The following is a 6,638-nucleotide window of genomic DNA, read 5'->3' as shown; positions in this document are numbered from 1 at the left end:
AGAAGAGACACTCTAGCTATGATAAGCAGCTCTTCTAGGAGAAGGACACTCTAAAACAAACAATCGTTCTCTAGTCTTGGGTAGTGCCATAGCCTCTGTACCATGGTCTTCCACTAAACTATCTTGGGTTAGAGTTCTTTTGCTTGAGGGTACACTGGGGCACACTATTCTATATTATTTCTCTTCCTCTTATTTTGTTAAAGGTTTTATAGTTTATACATGAAATATTTATTTTAATGTTGTTACTGTTCTTAAAATATTTTATTTTAATTGTTAATTAGTTCATTTATTTCCTTATTTCCTTTCCTCACTGGGCTATTTTCCCAGCTGGAGCCTCTGGGCTTATAGCATCCTGTTTTTCCAACTAGGATTGTAGCTTAGCAAGTAATAATAATTACAATAATATTGTGGGGGAAAAGAGGAAAAATATAATCATCCCAGTAGAGTAGTCACATGGAAGTGAAGTGCCGTTGTAAAGTATAACAGTTTATCTACTACTGTTGCAGTCCAGAGTGTGAGTTAGTCGTGGTTTCTGAATTTACTTGAAAATTCCTGACAGTTTACATAATTTTAGTTACTTTACACCTCTTCAAGCTTTACTTCCGACCAGTAATAGTAAGTATTTTACTTCTAAGTTATTTGTCTTGCTTGTTTAGTTCAATTATAAATGGAAAAAAACATGCTATAATACATATTTCCATTGGCTGTCCATACCGGGTTCTGTCAAACTCCATCCCGGTATATTGCATATTAACCTTTTATAGTTTATATTTACCTTATTACCAATAAAAAGATAAAAAAATCAAATATATGATGAATAAGGACCGTGTATATATCGTTAAGGATAGTATGGTGTTGGTTGGAACAAAGTTTCTTATTACGGTACAGAATCTGTAATACAGTAAAACTTTACCGATTCTATTTAAGGGGATATTTATGTATGTCTGAAATACGATATTTTGAAGCTAGTCGAAATATTAAGATTTAGTGTTATTTTGCTTGGAGTGAAGCCATTTGGGAAGCAAACACTTGTTTGAGATTGTGTAAAGGCTGGTCACTACGCTTACCGGTAGTTAAGTAGGTAAGCGTACGGCTCCTATGATAGGTTAGGTGGGAAATTTTGTTAGGTGGTGTTCTTGTGGTTATTTCTGATTTAAAATGTTGCTTTTCAGTTATAACTTGGAGTTTGAAACTTAAAAATATTGAAAAATAGTGGTTTTCCCCAATTATTTCCATCAGAACACATATTTCAAAGTACCGGGTTGTATGTATGGTAATGGATAATGCCCCATAACTCCCTTATTTTCAACCCTATCACTAACTATATGGCAGTCTAAGGGGGGTTGCAGTTGGGTGTTAGCCCGCACCTTTTAAGTAATTAGGTAAGGACATGGTTTGTAGGTTAGGTTAGGCGGGGAAGTTTAGGTAAAGTGGTGTTCTATGTATGCGGGAGGTCCTTTCCGTTGTTATGCAGAATCCAAAATACCTATTCATTAAATACAACAGGAACACAACCTTATATTCTTCATTACAAATATTTTGTTATGGCAAATATTCTTCAAAATTTTCGTTACTGACCCTGTGTGACCCAACCAACTACAAAGGTTCAAAGGGCTGTTTAAGGTGTGAAACTAGCTCCCTCCCCATCCCTTAAGATGCAATATCTTAGTTTTGTGTAGTAGCAGTGATAGCGTACCTCATGCAACCTAGCTAAGACCATATAAGGTTTAAACAGTAGGCAAGGGTAGTGGTTGAAAGGAAATGTTTTAATTTAATAGTGACCTCTGAAAATTTTGAGTCTGTTCTTGGATCCTTATTACTGACTCCACAAGAATAGTATTGTGGACACACTGATAGACGTGTTTGTGCAAAGTGCTGCAATCTACAGCAGGTTCATTGTTATTAGGTACTGCCTACATTTCTAAATTCCAAAGACTGCTTAATTAATTGGGCAACTTCTTTTGCTGGAAGTTCTGATTTCCTTACTACTACTTTTTTGCGACTAATTTTCCTCCCAATTTTTCCAATCTCTCTACAGTAAAACAAATGTCCAGCGACATCATTTTCATTTCTGTTTCTATAATTTTCTTTTGGTACAAATGTATTTTTGTGAACAGGTGCCTATTGAATGCCTAAAATGGGATTGTTCCAACACGGAGTACTTACCTCGAACTACTTTCTTAGGAGTATCTGGGATCTCCTCCCAACCGACCAGAGTTTTGTGTAGTTTACCCTAGTCCCGTTTTCTATGAGGGGTAACCTCAGGTGGAGTGATACACGCCCTGAGGCTAACCCCAGGTCAGAGAGCATGCTTGCTCAGGTCTCGATCTCCAGTAAGTTCTCTGGTCGCGTCGAGATAACATCTCGACGCTCTAAATGCATAAAATGGGAATTTCAATATGGAATTTCAATCCCTTTTTTTTTTTGTATTATACTCGACTGCTTCCTCTGTTGTGTTTTACGGTAGTTGTTATGAAATTAATGGGATATCCCTTAACTCATTGTACCTCAACCTAACCTGATTTAGATAGCCATGTTATGAGAGAGTGGAACTACAAACCCCCTGTAACCAATTCTCTCGTCACATATTAGCATTTCAAATTGCTACACATCCTAGGTTATGTCTGTCGTTATCTTCAATATTTTAATGGGAGAGATCACGGTAGCTTCACAAAATTTTGACAACAAATTTGACATATTAGTAATTTGGTTATGTAGGGCTATTTTCTGTGGTTTTCAGATATGGTATAATTAGCAACTTTTATTCTACTTACAAATTTTTGAAAAGGTGTAAATAGGAGGAAATTGGTGACTTGTCTGCATATCTACATTTGTTCTTACATAGATACAAACTCTCATACTTTGATAGGAGCATGATTTTAGCAAAGCTGGAAACTCGGCTGTTATTATAAGGAGTTGTTGGGAGTTAATGGCGGGTAGTGGGGAAAGCCCCACCCTCTTGCCAGCTCACTTGACAGCCACTTTAACTTCAGCTGCTGAATATAGAGTGCAGTGTTATTGTTCGATTGCTGTGTGCAGTTGCATGGAGAAACCACACGTGGGCATGCAATCTTGCCCAGAATTTCTGGCCGTTGGTGCGGAACCTTCATGCGCAAGGCATCATTGGATTTCCATTCCTTGTGCCCTACTTGCAAGTGACGTGACTTTGCTCAGTCATCCCCTTATGACAAGTGTAGGGAGTGGTTGTCCTGTTGGAAAGTGTATGGCAAGAGGAGGAAGTAGTCCAAACAAGAGTCTTCTCCTTTGGGGTCTTCTTCATAGTCTGAGAAATCTGTTGGATCTCTCCTTTCCCCTTCTGGTACTGTGGCTTCTAATCTTTCCTTGGGAAAGGCGATGAAGGACAATGCATTAGAGTGATGTAATCCTTGTAGAAGTCCGAAGTGAGCCGGTCTTATTTGCATATTCGTTCTCTGATTGAGCGTATGATATTAATTGCAGGTGATGATGCAGCCAAGGATGACTCCCTAATGATGCTGTAGCCATCCTTATGTTTGGAGAGTATTCCATCAAAGGAAAGAATTTTAATAGTAGTTGTAACCTCTAAGACATTCTTTTCCTGCTGAACTGTCTTCTTCTGCTGAACTGTCTTCTTCTGCTGGACTGTCTTAGGAAACCTTTAGTGTGACCACCTCCATCCTGCTCAGTTCCCCTGGAGGTGCAGTTTATTGCTAATCCTTGCCTTCTGGTGCAATCATCTTAAGATATAACGTCTTCGAGTAAGGAAAGAAATGCCTATGGCCTTCTTCACCTTCCAGGCTTTCTACTTGACTTCGTTGTCTGCTGTGGCTTTGCCTTGTTCTGCTTATCTTAAGACGAAAAGGAGAGTTCTCTTTCTTTGTAGTCTGCTGACTTCTCAGAAGCCTGACAAGGATGTTGTTCCCTCTCCTAGGGATCCACTTGTCCAGCTGTCAGGAGGCATACTCTTAGGTCCTCAGAAAACGAATTTCCTTTCTGGAAGAATTCCTACGAGAACTACAATAGGCAACAGGCGCACGCTCTCATGCTTTAGAGCAATCGCCTGTCTGCATGCACACCCTCCTAGAGCACACTCACGTGTTCGCGCATTCTTCAGAGTATGAGCAATCACACTCTGCACTTAGTGTGCTTTCCTCAAACGTTAACCATTCACTTACTCGTGCGCGAGCAGTCATCACGCTCCCCATTTAGTGCGCATTCAATGGATTTTGATGTCATACCTGTTTGCGACCACACCCCTGATGGTCCATGCTCTTCTGTTAGGGCTTGAACGCACTCAGCTGTTGGAGATCGTGGACGGGCTTCCCTTTTTGCACTTATTCTTCAGAACTGGAAGATCCTCCTGTTGACGCATGCTCTCATATTAGCGCTCACTCATCTATTGTATTTGTAAGTGCTTTCCTGTTGGTTTGCACTTGTTTGGTTATAAACACTCGTCTTTTTCTGAATTGTGGATCCCTTCTGTTGAGGTGAGCTCTACTGATGGTGTGCGGTCTGCTATAGGAGCGCAGTCTCCTGTTAGTGCGTGCACTCAAATGGTCGCATACAGGTGCCCTCACGTGATATTAAGGGTTCTGCGTTCTGCTCTTTGTACTTGGTCTCCCCTTGGAGAGAGTTCTCCTGTTGTGGTGTGCTCTGCTGTTCGTGCTCAGGTGCTCTCACCTGAACTCACATGCTCATCTATGCGAGTGCACTCGCGTCCTTCTGTTAAAGGGCAATCTTCTTCTTACTCGCATTCCTATGCACAGCCATGGGGGGTCCTAGGATAATTTTCAGTCTTCTTTTCGCCCTCAAATATCTACGCACCCGCAGTCCCCAGATATGCTTTGTCATATGACAAGTCATCTGTTCATGAAATCTTTTCCACATTATAGGGTCCACGTACTGTAGTAGGAGTCAGCATTTGTAAGTCTTTGTACTAAGGCCATTGGTAAGCACTCATCTCGAAAGCAGTCCCGTACTAAGGTGCGCTATCATACTTAGGCAAGCTCCCCCATTTGTGCACCTGAAAGTTAGATTTCTAGAATAATCAGAGGACAATCACCACACTCAGGTCTCCTCGAGCCTATCAGAGGAGGTCTCCATCATCAGGGGTGAGAGCTCAAGGACTCTTCAATCCATAGGTCTTCCCAACATGAATGTGCTAGCCTTTTAAGAGATACAAGGTTCTACTTTATCGTCCAAGGCAAGTACAGGAACAAGGATAGCCCTATACCTGCAAGGGAAGACCCCATTGAAGAGGATACCTTGGAGTATCGGTCAGGCTCGGCATTGGGACTGGAGTGAAAATCGTCTAGATCTAGTCAACCTTTTCCATATTGGGATGCAACCTTAGCAAAACTACACCTTTTTGGTCCATTGAGCACTGAGGAAGCTAAACCACACATCAATTGCTCTGAGCTTTTAGCACTTTTCAAGACTCAATCCTTATTAGAGAAACTAGATTAAGGGAAGATTATTGCTTTCTACACGGACAACATGATGGCTCTATCATGTGGTTATCAGCAAAGGGGTGTGAAATGTAACTCACTCTTCCTCTTTTCTAGACAAAAAAGAGAATCACAACTTTAATCCTACAGTTCATCCCTGGAAAGAGGAATGTCATGGCAGACCAGCCAAACAGACGAGGGTTGACTCATGGACGACTTGGATAGTCGTTAGGGAAGGTATATAGGACCACCTGGTATGGTTTCTAGCAAGCAGCACGAGTTTCAATACTGCCTTGGTTAGTCCCTGAAGTAAGGGATTTAGGGTTGATTTAGAAATTTTTAATTTTTGCTTTCAATGTCAGGAAGTTCGTAGCTTATATACATTGTATTAGCTTGTGAGACTCGCATGTAGGTATCAAAATTATAAATGATTAAAACTCATCTTTAACTAAACAGATCCTGAATATAGTTGACACAGTAGATTGTATGAAAATACTGTAATAAAACTTTTTGTTTAAGAGTTAATTGCATTTTGTTAAAAGAGTACAAAAAGGTTGTACAGTACTTTATTATTACTGTATTGTTATTATTACTGTATTGTTATTATTACTAGCTAAGCTACAACCCTAGTTGGAAAAATAGGATGCTACAAGCCCAAGGGCTCCAACATGGAAAAATAGCCTAGTGAGGAAAGGAAATAAACTACAGTACTGTATATTAGAAGTAATGAATAAAGAATATAAAATGTCTTCTTAAGACCAGTAACAACATTAAGATAGATCTGACATATATAAACCACAAAAACAGTTTTATGTCAGCCTTTTCAACATAAAAACATTCACTTTAAGCTTAACCTTCTGAATAATATGCTGGTTTTCTCTTGGTGCAGTAATATACTTACGAGGGGGTGCTGAAAAGTTCCTGGCTTTAAGGGTATCGTAAAAGAGTAGAGCTGTTTCTTTTACAGGGGAGTTAGGACAACTATTTAGGAGAAGATAGGCAAAAAAAGCATTTCTCTCTCTCCCCCTCTCTTACACAGCTTGACTTCATTGTAGGACCATATGGGTCGAGCTCTTTTCGCAGGATACTGTACCGGCACACACAGCACACGAAACTCTATGGAAAATATGTGACTTTGGTTTCAAATTGGTAGACCACTTACCTTACTCTCCAGACCTGCCCCCTTCAACTATCGCCTCTTTCTACAGCTGA

The 6,638-nt window shown here is 40.1% G+C and overlaps 1 protein-coding gene across 1 annotated transcript in view; it reads left to right on the top strand.

Moving 5' to 3' along the window:
• The first annotated feature begins 478 nt into the window (after positions 1 to 478).
• Trmt6 (tRNA methyltransferase 6 non-catalytic subunit) overlaps positions 479 to 6,638 on the top strand; it is a 48,881-nt gene continuing 42,721 nt past the window's right edge. The window contains exon 1 of the mRNA XM_068367690.1: positions 479 to 615. The gene's annotated coding sequence lies outside the window, so the exon portion shown is untranslated. The remainder of the gene's footprint in view (positions 616 to 6,638) is intronic.

Source organism: Palaemon carinicauda, unplaced genomic scaffold, assembly GCF_036898095.1.
Source record: "Palaemon carinicauda isolate YSFRI2023 unplaced genomic scaffold, ASM3689809v2 scaffold105, whole genome shotgun sequence".
Taxonomy (NCBI): Eukaryota; Metazoa; Arthropoda; class Malacostraca; order Decapoda; family Palaemonidae; genus Palaemon; species Palaemon carinicauda.
Note: the sequence above shows the minus strand (reverse complement) of the source record. Positions and strands in the feature narration are given on the sequence as shown.